The following is a 16,054-nucleotide window of genomic DNA, read 5'->3' as shown; positions in this document are numbered from 1 at the left end:
GGAAGGAAGTGACAGTGACTTAACACTTATCATATAGTCTTCATCACGACTTTTCCCCAAATATCCTCCAACACTTTTGCCCATCTTTTCTTCCATTGTTTTTATTTGGCAAACTCCAAACCTGATTGAAACCAACTATTTGCCTACTCAACCCTGGCAGCTAAACATTGTCAGAGAAGATCATGCAAGAAAGCAGTCTGTTTTCACCCTCTTAAATTTATGATCTTAAAGATCAAATTGCCATTCCATACTCTCTGGAAATTGTAGTGTTTGTTCTTGTAGGATAGATAGCCTTTTCTTTTCCACATATGACTATTTTACAATTTTTCCTCAGTTTTCAAATATCCCATACATCCTCCTCTACCTTCACTTTCATATATGATGACCTCGTCTCCTACTTCCCTGAGAAAACAGAAACCATTACAAGCAAACGCCTAAATTTTCCTAGGATTATATGTAGCAACTTAACTACAATTACATCTATTTTCTCTAGCTTTAATCTTGTTAAAAAGAGGCAGTGTTCTTGCCCTTACCAAACGTTAACCCCTCTACATGTGCTCTGTATCCCATACCCTCTCACTTTCTTAAAAGATTTCTCTCCCAAAATTAGCTCCTAATTTATGTATGCATCATTAATATCCCCTCTATGCTGGGTTATTCTCATCAGCATAAAAAAGGTAGGATCAAAGCTCATTTCTCTGTAGTTACCACTCAGTTTCTCTGTTGCCCTTCCCACTACCCACTGAATCTATTATCTGTGTAACCAAATATGAGACTATTTTGTATCTTCAACTTAATTTCACAAAGGCTTTTAACACAATCAGCAATTCTCTTGAAACATGGCTTTTGTATTCTATTTACTCCTGGTTTTTGTCCTACTTCACTGACTCCTCCTTTTCAATCTTCTGTCAGGCCTAAGACAAAGAGGATCTTAAGCTCAGGGTAGGCCATCCTTCTGTACCCATAATCTCTTTGCATGTTATATTATCCATTCTAATGACTGTGAATATTATCTGTATTCTGAAGATTCATAAATTTATATCCCATCCCAGCCTTCTCCTCAGGGCTACATACTCTCAAACCCAGCTGTCTGTCGTTCCTCTCCACTCAGAATTCTCATAAACATCTCAAATTTAATACCTCCAAGTTGAACTTGTGTTTTTCCTAAACTTTCCCTCCACATTATCACCACCTAAGTAAATGGTACCAGTTACTCAAACCAGAAACCCAGGAGTTACCTTTGATAGTTCATGTGCTACAGGTAGCATGGCCTACAAGGACCTGAATGCTCTGCCCCTTTCCTATTTTTCCTGCTACTCTCTTCTTTATCTCTCTGTCTCTATCTCTCTCTGTTTCTGTCTTTTTCCCTCCAGTTCTTCCCTCCGTTATATATTGGGTTTTTTTTTTTCAGTTTGTTTCAGTTTTTCTAACACTCTAAATTATTCCTTCCTTAAGGCCTGTTTCCTCTGACTAGAATATTCTCCCCATTCCCACTGCCAACTCTTCCGTGACTGTCTCCTTCCCATTTTTTTAGTTCTCAATATTTTGGCTTTTCTTAACCACAGTAACCAGAATACCCTTCTCCCAAATACACATACATGCAGCATATTTCCTATTTTGAGTCCTTGTTTTATTTTATATTCATAGTAGACACCTCAAAATTGTTTTATGGGTCTTTTTCCTTGTTTTTACACTTTCTTTCCCACTAAAATGTTAACCCCATGAGACACAATGAATATTCCTGACTTCAAAAAATTATGGATTTTTTCACTATTTTATTCTAAGCACATTTCAAAGACTTTGACACATAGTAGGTACTCAGTAAATATGGTTTAATGGGTAGATGAATGCATTTAATGCCTAATATGGACCGATGATTGTGCAAAACATATTCCACAGAATTAATGTGCTATTGTATAGATGAGGAAACTGACTGTCAAATAAGTTATGTGACTTACTCAAAGACACACAGCCACTAAGTTGTAAGCTGGAATTTGAAATCAGGTCTCTTCCTACTATACCATACCATCTACCTACCATAACTAGTTCACCCTTACTCCACTATGCCTTCTCTCCTAGTGTTTAGAGAACTTGTTATAAAATAAGTTTTAAGGATTAGACATCCTTTGACATGATGAAATACAATTCATATAATTTAATTGGTATGTAATTTCTAAAACTGGAAACAGATTTAATCATAGAACTTATACAACTTAAACATAAGTGATTCAGAATATTTATTGCTAATGATAATACCACTAGTAGCAGTAGAAATAACCAGAGTAAGATCTCCAGAGATAGAAAGTTTTCCCTCTATTTTTTTCAAATTACATATCAAGAAAAATGTGCATATTTATGTGTCATACTCACAGTTTCAATGGCCCATGATTCTATATATATATGATGGGATAATTGAAGTCATGGATTAACTCACCAAATAGCACCTGTGGAACTGTGGTCAAATTTATTAATTAAGAATTCTGAACATCCAGAAAGAAACCAGTTATGCTTCATATGTATGATGCCTCTAAGCAGTTTGATTTTTTCCTAAAAATATCATTCTTAATATTATTTATTTATTTATTTACTTACTTATTTTCAGATCCAAGTCTTGGCTAGCACCAAAGAAGAGAATATGACTCAAATGTCAGAATTTATCCTTTGGGTTTGGGGCATCTCCATGGCCTTCAGTTTCTTCTTTTTGGAGGTATTTCTGGTCATCTATGTGGTGACTGTGATTGGCAACATTGTAATCCTAACTGTGGTGTCAGCTGATCATTCCCTTTATACCTCATGTACTTCTTTCTTGGCCACTTCTCCTTCCTAGAGATTGGTGACACCAGTACCATTATGGGCTCAAGATGTTAAGGACATTGCTATCAGCTCAAGTGCCTATTTCCTTCCCAGGTTGTGCTTGTCAGTTTTATTTTTTTGCTGCCCTAGTGGATACAGAAAGCATCTTCCTTGCTGTCATATTTTATGATCACTACAGAGCCATCTGTAACCCATTGCATTACTCCAGCATCATGGACCACTGGGGTTGCTTATAGCTAGTTGGTGCCTCTTGGGTGGCTGAATTTCTGGCACCAATTTTTCTTATGGTCCTCATGTTTTGGTTAACATTCTGTGCTGCCAATTAGATTGATTGACTACTTCTTCTGTGATTTGAAGCCAATCATGAAACTGGCCTGCATTGATACTCAAGTAGCTGAGATTACCTCTTTTATATGTACCTCTTTATTTGCCTTAGACCCCTTCCTGCTGACTCTGGCTTCTTGTACTCACATCATCTCCACCATTCTGAGGATTCCTTCTACCACAAGGAAGCAAAGAGCCTTCTCTGCCTGTTCCTCTCATCTGACAGTGGTCAGTCTGTATTATGGGACACTGAGCATTGTCTATGGCTTCCCATCAGGGCCTCAGTATGAAGACTTATTGAAGTTACTTTCTCTTCTGTATACAGTGAGTACCTCTGCCCTCAATCTTATTATTTACACCCTAAGGAAAAAGTATGTAAAGGTCGCTCTGAGAGAATTGGTGTAATGAGGAAGATATACCTTATCAAAAGAAAATTTAATTTTTATGCTGGTTCTCGGAACTTTCTGAAAACCCCAACAAAGTGGGAATCTTTCCATAGTATCATGAATAGTTACTGTTAAATTGATGGTTTTTTCTTTGTTCCATCAACTTTCTCCATATTAATGAACAGGAAGTGTGCTAAGCTTTCATTTGTTGAACACTTTGTAGATGCCAGGCACTATGCTAAGTTCTTTGCATGGATTATTGTGCTAAATACTCACAGCAACACTGTGAGCTAACTACCGTTATTATCCCCATTTTATAGATATCACAAATGAGTCCCAGAGATTAATTCACTTGCTCTAGACCATCCAGCCAGACAGTAATTAATCCAGAAAATGAATTTGAGCCCAAGGTTTGCTTAGCACCAAATTCATGATATTTCTGCTAACAGAGGGGAACCCAGAATTCTGGAGTATCCAAAATGGTTGTCTTGGACCATGGAAGACATTATTTTTCTTAGGGGAACATGAGCTAGATGTGAGGTAAGGAGAAAAGTAATGCAATGCAACCTAAATCACAGTCAGTCTCTTTTTTCTACCAAAAGTCTTGATAAAAATGCATGAGATAAAAATGTCATGAGATTAACTTGTTTTAGTTTTTCAGTCCAGCATTATTTATTAAAACAAATGATTAAAATCAAACTAACTAGTTCAATAAATTAAAGCACATTCACACAATAGAATACAATACATCCATAAACAAACAAAAACAACATAAAAGAAAGTCAGCTCTGCATGTGCTGATAAGGAAAGATCTCTATGATATATTGTAAGTACAAAAAACAAGTCATAATGCAGCGTGTATAATTAATATGGCACCATTTGTGTAACAACAGTTAAAAGAAACAATATACTTAATTGTAGATGCACATAGTATTCTAGAAAGATGCATATGAATTAGGTGCTATCAATTGCTTCTTGGTAGAGAAACTAAATGGCAGGAAAGTGTACCTTTTGAGGTGGAAATCTTGTAAATAAATTACCTATTGAAAAGTCATCAAAGTTTAACAAATCATTGTAAATTATACAAAAAGTAGAACTGTTAAACAGCCCACTTTTATATAGCAGCATGGAAGCAATTCTAGACACTTGAGAGGCTTCTCTTCTCTTACAGGTAAATTATAAGCTCTCTAGGGCATGGATCTTGTTGTTACTACTTTTGTATTTTCCCCACAGTTCCCTAATATCAAATAACGTGCTTGGCATAGATGTTTAATTTAACATTTGTTACAATCATCCAAAATAAGGGAGCTCAACATCCACTGAGCATAACAATTCCAAATAACTTGAAGTGTGCCCATTTCTAGAATGGAAAACCAGAGTGGATGGAAACTATGAGCTGTATATCTGATGTTCTTCTCAGTCCATCATAGCAGTACAACCATAAAGGCTGCCAAGGGACTGGGCATGAAGTGAGAATGGTTTCCTAGTCTCTTCCTCACACTGTCACCAGAGTGCTCTTCATGCAATGGAAATTTGTCTACATTCTTCCTGTGTTTAACCAACCTCTGCCACAAAGATCTCCAGTTAAGAACAGAATAAAGGTCTCATACTGTTTATGACTCCATGACTTTAAACACACTATTTCTACTTTTACCTCTGCCTTACTTCTCCTGGATTAACTTGTTTTTATCCTTCAAAGCCCAACTCAAATATCAAATGTCAAGTGTCACAAATTCTGTGAAGCATTCCCTGACCCTTGACCACACCTCTAAAGTTAAACCTTTTTTCCCTATTTTGCTAAAGCACTTTGCATATATTTCTATGTTAGCATTGATCACATTATACAGTATTTTTTTTTTGCTTGTGTGTCTGGCTCTCCACTTAATAATGAGTTCTTAAAGACAAAGAACGTGTCTTATTCGTTTCTGTCTCTACCCCCACTTTCACCTCCAGCTCTTCTCAGCACCTAGAATGGGGCCTGGCACAGAATAGGTATTCAAATAAGCATTTTAAAAATAAATACAATTATTAAATGACTTGACTAAAGTTAGTGGATGGGTCAAACCTCTGTTTGACTCCTAGTCAATTGTTCTTCTATAATATAGTGCTACTATTTGTCCTACAGGGTAGTTGCTTACCTGTCTAAAGCAGAGGCTGAGCTATATAATGTCTTAAGGGTACTTCCAGTTCTCAATGTCTGAGACTTGTCTTGGGGCAAATTTAATGGTAGAATTTATAGTGAGGAGTGGAAAATATTCAGCATTTTTCTCTTAGAGTTAGAGGATTACTTTGCTTTTGGAAAGGCAGCCTAAATCATTCATTCATTCATTCATCCATCCATCTATCCATATATTTTTTTAATTTTTCAATTATAGTTGACATACAATATATTATTAGGCTGGTGCAAAGGGAATTGTAGTTTTTGCAATTATTTTTAACCTTTTAAACTGCAATTGCATTTACACCAACCTAATAGTTTCAGGTGTACAATATAGTGATTAGACATTTATATAACGTATGAAGTGATCACCTTATAAATCTAATACCCATCTGACACCATACATACTTATTATGATATCATCCATCAATATTTTAACATATTTGTTAAATATTAATTTAACTTATAAATATGTAAAATATAAATTTAAATTTAAATGTAAAAGCCTACTATGTATGTAACATTTTTCCGGGAACAAAAAGAATAAGGTTCATGTGTATTTACCTTGAAAATTATCCAGTCTATCACAGTCTCAGACAGACAGCTTGCACCCACTAAATATTTGTTCAACTAAACTAAGCCAAGGAAAGATTGAATGTCCTGACTTTCTGGGGATGGAAGTGAACTCTTTCGGGGAGATCATCAATTTCTAATACCCATATTCTTAACTATGGAGTCATAAGTTTGGAGATATGCGGGTTGTAGAATGTCTGGGGGGAAGAAATGTGGTGAAGGAAAAGGGTGAGGGTATCTTTACCTGGAAAATTTAAGAGTCATTGCCTCCTCCACAACACAAGCTACCATCCGCCAATGAGAAGGCAACACATCCATGGAGAGCAGCAATTAGAGCTAATTGGGTTTCTTCTTTTTCATACCTGAGACAGGTCCCCATTGAGATCAGGTAAGGAAATCTATTAAAAGCAAGCTGTTCTCAGCATATTGCTTAATTCAAAGTACTTAAGGAGGCTGATTACATGCCATGCTTTCCAAGGACAGTTGAAGCTCGAAATGGTGGTTTGTGTAAGCTTAAGGTCTTATTTCTTAAACCAGAATGCAAATAAGAAATTCTTCTTGGCAGAAAAACAGACACATAGACCAATGGAATAGAATTGAGAACCCAGAAATAAAGCCACATAAATATGGACCATTTTTGACAAGCTAAAAACATACAATGGAGGAAAGACAGCCTCTTCAATAAATGGTGCTGGGAGAATTGGATAGCCACGTGCAAAAGAATGAAACTGGACAGCTATTTGTCACCATGTACCAAAGTTAATTCAAAATGGATCAAAGACTTAAGCATAAGACCTGACACAATAAACTGCATAGAAGGAAACATAGGTACTAAACTTATGGACCTTGGGTTCAAAGAGCATTTTATGAATTTGACTCCAAAGGCAATGGAAGTAAAAGCTAAAATAAACGAATGGGACGATATGAAACTTAAAGCTTCTGCACAGCAAAAGAAACCATTGACAAAATAAAGAGGCCACCAACTGAATGGGAGAAGACTTTTGCAAACAGTGCCTCCGATAAGGGGCTAGTATCCGGAATATACAAGGAACTCATGCAACTCAACAACAAAAAAACAAACAACCCAATTGAAAAATGGGCAGAGGACTTGAAGAGACATTTCTCCAAAGAGGACATACAAATGGCAAATAGACATATGAAAAAATGCTCAACATCACTAATCATCAGAGAAATGCAAATCAAAACCACAATGAGATATCACCTCACCCCAGTCAGGATGGCTATCATCAACAAGACAAATAGTAACAAGTGTTGGAGAGGCTGTGGGAAAAAGGAACCCTCATACACTGTTGGTGGGAATGCAGACTGGTGCAGCCGTTATGGAAGGCAGTGTGTAGGTTCCTCAAAAAATTATGAATAGAATTACTATATGACCCAGCAATCCCTCTCCTGGGTATCTACCCAAAAAATCTGAAAACATCTATAGATAAAGACACGTGTGCTCCAATGTTCATTGCAGCTTTGTTTACGGTGGCCAAGACATGGAAACAGCCAAAATGTCCTTCGATAGATGAATGGATAAAGAAGTTGTACATATACACAATGGAATGCTATTCAGCAGTAAGAAAAGATGATATAGGAACATCTGTGACAACATGGATGGATCTTGAGAGTGTCATGCTGAGCGAAATAAGTCAGACAGAAAAAGCAGAGAACCATGTGATTTCACTGATATGTGGTATATAAACCAAAAACAACAAAAGAACAAGACAAACAAATGAGAAACAAACTCATAGACACAGACAATAGTTTAGTGGTTACCAGAGGGTAAGGGGGGTGGGGGGAGGGAGATGAGGGTAAGGGATATCAAATATATGGTGATGGAAGGAGAATTGACTCTGGGTGGTGAACACACAGTGGGATTTATAGATGATGTAATACAGAATTGTACACCTGAAATCTATGTAATTTTACTAGCAATTGTCACCCCAATAAATTTAAAAAAAAAAAGAAATCCTTGGAGAAAAACCTGAATTACAGTGTGAAGGCAACGCCTTGGGAAAGGGTAGATACATTTGCAAATGTCGCAGTTCAGTTTGGCCTACATGAAGCCAGGTGTCTGGATAAAAGTGACAAATTAGGGTAAACATTCAGCTTGAGGGGCATTCCATGTGCAAAATTTTCAGGTGCCTGATTGTATATTTCGTTATCTGGAAGAATTACAATATTTCATCAAGCTTAAAAGAGTGGGCTCACCAGTCAGACAGACTAGCTTGTGAGTTCTGGCTCTGTAGCCTTAGATAACTAAACTAAAATAGCCTCCCTGATCTTTAAATCCTTCATGTGTAAAATGGGAATACTAATATCTACCTTACCTCACTAGGATGTTATGAGGATTAAAAGAGATAATGCATGCTAAAATCCTGGGCACATAGAGATATTCAATACATGTTATTATTTTAGTAGTTATCATCATTATGATCATCTTTAACATCATTATTGTATGTCATTGGACCCATTCATGCTTTGATATAGTAAAGAAATATTGACCAAGAAGGTATCTGAATCACTATATAGTAATCTGACACCTGAAAGTAGAAGACAGGAGCCAAACTTCTGAGGCTTGTCAGTTTTGTCAGCACTTCAGTTTCCTATCATCTTTGGCAAGCAATACACAAGCTGAGCACCCAGGTACTTCACATATTAGTTGATTGAGCAACTTTTGGAAACTACATCCTGCTGTCCAACATCTAGCTTTCACTGGAAGTCCAAACAATAAGACCAGACTGGATCTACCTTATTCTTTCTGCAAGAACCATATTTCCTTCTCTCTTTACTTAATTGCCACATTTCCCTTACTAAAATCCTTCTGACAATAAGTAATGTGAAGAGAAACAAGGGCTGCCTGATAGAAGTAGAAGGCAGGATAAGGAGGAATGGACCTGTTAAATTGCTAAGAGTTTGTCCCAACTTCATCATATGCAGTCTGACAATTAAGTTTGTGAACTTGTTGCAATGATGTTGCTAACCTTTTTGATATCAGAGGGATTATTCATTATGAATTTGTACCAACTGGACAAACAGTTAACGAAGTTTACTATTTGGAAGTGCTGAAAGGTTATGTGAAATAGACAAAAACGACCCGAACTTTTCACCAACATTTCATGGCTCTTGCATCATGACAATGCACCAGCTTGCATAGCACTGTCTGTGAGGGAGTTTTTAGCCAGTAAACAAATAACTGCATCAGATACCCTACAAAATTTTTACAACATTATTGATTACATTCCCCAAATTGACTTTCATATCCCCATGGCAATCTTGTGATTATGGACTGTGCTTTCTAATCCCCTCACCTTCCCCCTTATCCCCAACCCCCTCCCATCTAGCAACCCTCAGTTTTTCCTCTATGTCTCTGAGGCTGTTTCTGATTAGTTCGTTCATTGATTCTTTTCTTTAGATTCCACATACAAGTGAGATCATATGGTATTTTTCTTTCTCTGTCTGACTGAAGCTGAACAATAATGAATGTCAACTATAATTGTATATATAGATATAGATATAGATATAGATATAGATATAGATATAGAGATAGAGATAGAGATAGAGATAGAGATAGAGATAGAGATAGAGATAGAGATATATATAGTTACAAGAAGTGGAGTACAGCCTTAAGAATAGAGACAGTGAAAATGTAATAGTTATATGCGATGTCAGAGGGGTAGCAGATTGGGAGAGGGGGGTTATCACTTTGTGAGGGATATAAATGATAAATGTCTAACTATTACATTGATTTGTACACCTGAAACTAATAAAAAAAGAAACAAAGGGAAACAGTTGAATAAAGCTGATGCAAAACAAAAAACAAACAAAAAAAACCAAATAACTGCATTAGAACACCCTCCCTACTCACCTGATCTGGCCCCCAATGACTTCTTTCTTTACCTGAAGATAAAGGAAATATTGAAAGGAAGACATTTTGAAGGCATTCAGGACATCAAGGGTAATACAATGAGAGCTCTGATGGCCATTCCAGAAAGAGTTCCAAAATTGCTTTGAAGAATGGACTAGGCACTGGTGTCAGTGCATAGCTTCCCACGGGGAGTACTGCGAAGGTGACCATAGTGATATTCAGCAATGAGGTGTGTAACACTGTTTCTAGGATAAGTTCACAAACCGAATTGTCTGACCTTCGTATTTAATAAATAAATGAATAAATGCTTTTTGAATTCTCACCCCTTGGTTAGTCAATGGGTGGCCATTCAGTGGTTGTGGTTTTGATAGGTGAGTGGCTAAAGAGGTTTTGAAAAATATCCACAAGTTATTTGATATCCCTCTATCAAAAGATAGGATTGAAGTCCTCTTCCTAATTTCAAAGGGCGTGTGATAGCTTGGACCAATAGAGCATGACAAGGGCACTGGGCACAACAGTAGCACCTACAATGTAGGGAGTGAATTTCAACGCTTATTCATAAAAAGTGATGCAGCTTTTGCCTTGTGTGCTGTAAACTTGCTTTGGGGGCACTTAGATAACATGTGAGAAGTCCAACTATGCTGAGGCCACCATAATGTAAAGGAAAAACAATTACATGGAGAAGCTATATAGAGGTGTTCTGGTTCACAGTCCCTGGGGAGACAGAAGTGACATCTATACAAGGTCCATAGGGTTTATTTTACATCTTCAAAGTCCTCAATATTCCTCCTGTTAAGAAGTGGGATCTTAGCCCACCGCCCAGGCCCACATCCCCAGCGGTAGACCCCAGCGTGGCCAGCTGTCAAGCTGCTGCTGCTGAGGTGCAGCATAGAGTGCAGTGCCTGGGGAGTTGCAGGGCCCAGGTCAGGTTAATGGCAAGGCTGCTCCACAACACAAGCACACAGACCCAGGCAGCAGAAATGCAGATGACATGCCCATAACATGGAAGCTGCTGCAGCCACCGCCACCACTATGACAACAGCAGCCACAGCAGTAGCAGCCGGTGGCACTGTGCTGAACAAAGTTCATCAAAGCTGAGGTCCAGAAGCCTAGACTTGATGGATGCAAAAGCCAACCCCAGGAAGGGGGCTATGTTCTATTTTGTGCTTTTCCTTTTAAAAGCTACTAAAGGGTGTTGGGGATACTTCTGACTTTTATGAAGGCCAAAAGGCCTGTTGACTGGGGCTGCTTTTAATTCTTTCAAGTTTGCAGAGAATGCAACCGTGTGACAGTAACTGAACCATTGGTCCAAAGTATTTCCCAAAGGTCAAAGTTCATAAGAATACCTGATCAAATTCATAACCATGGGGGATATGAAGACCCCAGACTTTGACAACCTCCTGGGAGCATTTGACATCCCAGGTGTGGTCGATCCTAAAGCAGCTATTGAATCTGGACATGATGAGCAGGAAAGCCACATCAAACAGAATGCTCATGTAGATGATAACTCCCATACTGCCATCCTTTTCTGACGTTGGCATCCGTGTTATTGTGAAGAACATTCAGAAAATCAATTCCTCTGGGGGTGTGATGAAAGATGGGCACAATCCCACAGGCAGTGGCTTACATAATGGGTTTCTCACAGCGTACTCTCTTGACAGTTACAGTAAAAATGGATCGAAGTCCTTGAAAGGAGATACGCCTACCTCAGAGGTGACTTTAAAAGACTCAACTTTCAACCAGTTTATCCCTATCTCAAGTGCTGAAGAGTTTGATGATGATGAGAAGATAGAGGTGGATGACCCCCCTGATAAAGAGGACATGTGTTCAACTTTTAGATCAAATGTGTTGAGAGGGTTGCTTCCCCAACAGGACTATGATAAACTAAAGGCATTTGCAAGGGAAAATTTAAGCAAAACTGAAATCTCTACTTCAGGCAATATTGATAAAAACAAAGTTGTTAAGAGAAACAAAAACAAATTCTATAAATCTGAGTGTTTATGAACGTTTTAAAGTTATAAAAGTGGAGGATGAATTGAAGGAAAACTCTGAAAAGGTGCTTGAAAACAGGGTCCATGATGGGAAGCTCAGCTCTCAGAAGAATGATACCACCCTTGACAGCACGACACCGTCAAGGTCAAAGTCATCCTCCAAGCTTTCTTCATGCATAGCTACAATCGCAGCCTTTAGTGCTAAAAAGGCTGCTTCAGACTCCTGTAAAGAACAAGTGAGCAACTCACCGGAATCCTCTCCTTTACCAAAGGAAGTAAATGATAGTCCTAGAGCCCTTGAAAAGTTTCCTGAATCCCAGAGTCTCATTGATGGGACGAAAAACAGCATCCCTAAAGCAGCCGGATAGCTCCAGGAGTGCTTCAAGTGAAAACAGCAGCAAGGGATCTCCATCATCCCTTGCAGGATCGACACCAGCAATTCCCAAAGTCCGTATAAAAACCATTAAGACATCATCTGGGGAAATAAAGAGAACAGTGACAAGAGTATTGCCAGAAGTCGATTTTGCCTCTAGCAAAAAGCCTCCTGAGCAGTCAGGGCCCGTGATGGCGTCTGTGAGGTTGCTTCTGTCATCTCCAACTTCAGCTGCCATCCTTTCCTCTCCCCCCAGAGCACCTCTGCAGTCAGTAGTTGTTACCAACGCAGTGGTCCCTGCAGAGCTGAACCCCAAACAGATCACTATTAAGTCTGTGGCCACTGCCTTCCTCCCAGTGTCCTCCATGAAGATGGCGGGATCTCAAATCATTAATCTGAAGTTCACTAAGAACACAATGGTGAAAGCCACGATCATCTCTGCTGCCTCTGTACAGAGGACCAGCAGCACCATCATTAAAGCTGCCCAACGCCATCCAGCAGCAAACTATTGTGGTGCTGGCATCCAGGCTGGCCAATGCCAAACTCATGCCAAAGACTGTGCACCTCACCAACCTTAACCTTCTGCCTCAGAGCACCCAGGCCACTTCTGAGCTCCGCCGAGTGCTAACCAAACCTCAAAAGCAAATAAAGCAGGCAATAATCAATGCAGCAGCCTCACAACCACCCACAAAGGTGTCTGGAGTCCAGGTGGTGTCTTCCTTGCAGAGTTCTGTGATGGAAACTTTCAACAAGGTGCTGAGTAGCATCAACCCAGTTCCAGTTTACATCCCCAACCTCAGTCCTCCTGCTAATGCAGGCATCAACGTTACCCACCTGTGGGTACAAATGCTTGGAGTGTGGCGACTCCTTTGCTCTTGAAAAGAGCCTGACTCAACACTATGACAGACACAGCATGTGAATGAAAGTAACATGTAACCACTGTACAAAGATACTTGTAATTTTACAAGTGCAGTCTCCTCTCCCATGCCCATAGGCAAAAGGAAAAGAGAGTCATTGTGCAGTGCCCCCACTTTATTCTAAAGTCAGTCCCAGCAGATCAAGTGATTGTTTCTCCGTCAAGCAATACTTCTGCAGCAACTTCACTCCCCAAGCTCTGTGGAGGCCAGCACACACACTGCAACAAAAATTCAGTCTGATATAACTGGGACCATCATATCAGCTCCTTCAAGCACACCCATCATCCCAGCTATTCCTCTGGATGAAGACCCATACAAGCTCGGCATGTATAGTCTGAAACGTTTGGAGTGTAATGAAGTTTTCCAGGCTGAGACATTGCTGGCTACACATTTCCAGCAGATTGCAGATACAAGTGGGCACAACACTTGCACTATCTGTCAGATGCTACTTCCTAACCAGTGCAGCAATGAATCACACCAGAGAATCCATCAGCACAGACCTCCTTACACCTGCCCCAAGTGTGGGGCCGTCTGCAGGTAGGTGCACTTCCAGATCCATATCACCAACAACTGTCTGCACTACACGTGGAGAGCTGGCTTTCAATGTGTGCATTATAATGTTGAGTACTCTGATGTGGCTGCACCAAAATCTTACATTCAAGGTTCTCACTGTGAAGTCTTCTACAAGTATTCTATTTGTCCAATAGCATTTAAGTCTGCCCCAAGCACACATTCCCATACCTACACACAGCATCCTGGCATCAAGATAGAAAAACCAAAAATAATATATAGGTGGTCCACGTGTGACACTGTGTTTACCCAGCAAACCCTACTGTATTGATACTTTGACCAACACATCAAAAACCAGAAGATGTCTGTTTTCAAGTGTCTAAACTGTTCTTTTTTACATGCACAGAAGCAACTTATGATGGATCATATCAAGTCTACACATGGAACATTGAAAAGTATTGAAATGCCTCCAAACGTGGGTGTAAACTTGCCTTTGAGCATTAAGCCTGCAACTCAGAATTCAGCAAATCAAAATAAAGAGGACACCAGATCCATGAATGGGAAAGAGAAATTGGAAAAGAAATCTCCATCTCCTGTTTAGAAATCAGTGAAACTGAAGAAAGTGGCCAATCCTGGGTGGACGTGTTGGGATTGTGACCTCCTGTTCATGGAAAGAGATGTTTACATTTCCCACGTGAGGAAGGAACACAGGAAGCAAATGAAAGCACACCCTTGTCAGCAGTGTGACAAATCTTTCAGCTCATCACACAGTCTGTACAGTCACAATTGGAACAAGCACAAAGGCATCAGGAAAGTTTATACCTGCTCTCACTACCCAGACTCCAGGTGGACCTTTACGAAACGATTGATGCTGGAGAAACATTTCCAGCTCATGCAGTTTTAAGGATCCTGACTTAAAAGAAACGACGGAAGCTGCCAACAAGGAGGAAACAGAAATAAAAGAAGATACCAAGGTTCCCAGTCCCAAGCAGAAGTTGGAAGAACCAGTTTCAGAGTTCTGAGCAATTACTCAACCACTGACAAAGCTAAAGATAAATGTTTCTAAGGTACACAAATGTGCTGCGTGTGCTTCACCACCAAAAACCTGTTGCAGTTCCATGAACACATCCCTCAACACAAATCAGACAGCTTCTCCTACCAGTGCTGGGAGTGTGGCCTGTGCTATACATCATACATCTCCCTGTCCAGGCACCTCTTTATTGTGCACTAGCTGAAAAAGCCCCAGCCAGTGTCCAAGCAGAATGGGGCAGGGGAAGACAACCAGCAAGAGAACAAGCCCAGCCATGAGGACAAGTCGTCTAACAGCATGGTGTCCAACAGCAAGTGTAAAGTATGAGCAAAAACATTTGTAATTGAAGCTGCCTTATGCTCACATGCAGACATATGGCATGGCCTTCATTAAATCTAAAAGGGTGAGTTCGGCTGAAAAATAGCCACACACCTGTCCACACTGGAATAAAAAAGATATTTTTGTTACAAAAAGTTTTCGGTATAATAGAGTTAACAGTATTGTCTAGGTTGTTGTAACATACTCTCTTTCAAGGTACCTTCTTCACCTCATCGTGTATATCCTCGATAAGTATAAGAAAAGATGAAATAGTGCCATTTGCGACAACATGGATGGATCTTGGGATTATTACGCTAAGCGAAATAAGTCAGACAGAAAAAGTCGAGACCATATGATTTCACTGATATGTGGGATATAAAACTGAAAGCAAAAAAGGAACAAGACAAACAAAGAAACAAAAACTCATAGACATAGACAACAGTTTAGTAGTTACCAGAGGGTAAGGGGAATGAGGGTAGTAGATGAGAGTAAAAGGTATCAAACATACGGTGATGGAAGGAGAACTGGCTCTGGGTGGCGAACACAAAATGTGATATGTAGATGATATATTACAGAATTGTACACTTGAAACCTATGTAACTTATGATACTAACCATTGTCACCCCAATTAACTTTAATTAAAAAAACCCAACAGTATTTGAGTTTAAAAGAATTTGTATATATTTAAATGAATAACTTTTTATACTCTTTGTTACATGTTTGTATCAGTATTTAGTAGAAAATGTTTTGTTTGTTTTTCTTTTTGGGGGTTAGAATTTTTCTTTT

General features: G+C 39.1%; 1 pseudogene; it reads left to right on the top strand.

Moving 5' to 3' along the window:
* Nucleotides 1-11,493: 11,493 nt before the first annotated feature.
* LOC141569740 (zinc finger protein 532-like) lies at nt 11,494-15,374 on the top strand (annotated as a pseudogene).
* The last annotated feature ends 680 nt before the right edge of the window (nt 15,375-16,054 follow it).

Source organism: Rhinolophus sinicus, chromosome 18 (genome assembly GCF_057876585.1).
Source record: "Rhinolophus sinicus isolate RSI-liver-muscle chromosome 18, RSI-T2T, whole genome shotgun sequence".
In the NCBI taxonomy this organism is placed as follows: Eukaryota; Metazoa; Chordata; class Mammalia; order Chiroptera; family Rhinolophidae; genus Rhinolophus; species Rhinolophus sinicus.
The sequence above is the reverse complement of the archived record's forward strand: the minus strand, read 5'-3'. Positions and strand labels throughout refer to the sequence as shown.